The following is a 1,574-nucleotide window of genomic DNA, read 5'->3' as shown; positions in this document are numbered from 1 at the left end:
GTCCTTGGGGCACAGCGAGGACCCGGCCCAGCCCCTGCCCCCCTCCAAGAGCTCCCGGCCTGGGCCATGTAGGTGGATAAATTGCTCTGCCCCGTGCGGGAGCTCCTGGTCTTGGAGGTGAGATAGGGAGCAGGAAAAACCTCAAAGAGAACAATGTTTGACCGGGGCCGTGAAGGATGAGTGGGAACGGGTTTTCCAGATGCCGAAAGAGAGGTTGAGTTTGTTCCACTTGATCCAAGGGGTGGACCCAAGACCTGAGGGTGAGTGGAGGTCACCAGGAGGCAAATGTCGCCTCTGCACAAGGTGTCTCGCAGCTGTGGCTGGCAGGGGTGCAAGGGTTTTCCTGGAGAGGAACCTCTGGAAGCGTGGAAGGGTGCCCGCAGAGGCTGAGCCCAGGAGGAGGACCTGTGAGGGTCTGACCACACAAGGACCCCGGCCCTGAGAGCCGGTCACTGGCACGCAGGCCTCCAGACACCTTCCCTCGCCAGCGGCACTCCCGGCTGTGCCATCAGACACGTGCGGTCCAGCTGCCGTGGCCTGGTGGGCCGGCCCTGGTGTCCACTCCTTCAGAACCCCTGCTCTGCCGCTCCAGCGCAGCCACCGGGTGCTGCCCGCCACCGTGCACCCCAGTGAGGGAGGCTAGAGGAGGTCTTCGGACGGCAAAGGGTATGGGATGAGGGAACCTGCAGGCAGAGGTTCCAAGAGGGCACACGGGGCCTGGGGTGCCTGGTTCTGGTCACCTGGCTTACCGCCAGAGACAGCATATCGTAGCGGTTACAAGGAGGCCCCTGAGGTGGCCCAGGGGCAGATGGACATCCGAGGGCCTGAAGTTTGTACAGGGTGGAGAGCCCTTGTGGAGAAACTAATTCTGCCCGACGTTTCTTCTGGGCCGGCCAGACTCCGTCGGGCGAGGGGAGTCAGCATACTAACCCGGGGTCCCACCACTCGGGAGGCATGAAAGGCACAACTTAGTACACAGATAGGTTTGCTGTTTGTAGACCGGCTACAGGTTTGCCAAAAATGCAGGACCTCTGATAGATTTATTTCATAGGACTGTCAGCAGAAGAGAGAACAAATTAATGGTGCTTTTATAGCTAAGCCTGTCGCTGTCTTAAGTATCTCCCTGACGGGAAATAGCTTGCGTTTTGAGTATGCGTTGATGAGAACCAAAGCTTCCACAACTTTACACAATCCGATGATCAGCAGAATTTTCCAGACTGTCGACTGGCTCTATCTGTTTTAAACGGTGCTTCTCCAGCACTGCCCCTTGCTGCCAGCGCCAGGGTCTGAAAGACATGTCGGTGACGTAGTATGACCTGTGGCCTGGCACTCCAGCAGCACGGTGCTGGGGTCCCTATGCAGGAGACCGTGGGAGTATTCCTGGAAGCCATCCGCACCAGGAGGGCCAGCTAACAGAGCTCTATGTGCAGACACCGCGACCATGTCCACAGCTACCCCCCTGAACTCAATGAACTCAATGCGTTTCAAATGAAACTCAAACTCGGTTCAACTTCGCCTCAGTCAGGGCCCAAAATCTCTCTAGCTGCTCCAGAGAAGGCAGTGCAGCGGACGTC

Source organism: Equus asinus, chromosome 20, assembly GCF_041296235.1.
Source record: "Equus asinus isolate D_3611 breed Donkey chromosome 20, EquAss-T2T_v2, whole genome shotgun sequence".
Lineage (NCBI taxonomy): Eukaryota > Metazoa > Chordata > Mammalia > Perissodactyla > Equidae > Equus > Equus asinus.
This window is presented reverse-complemented; position numbering follows the sequence as displayed.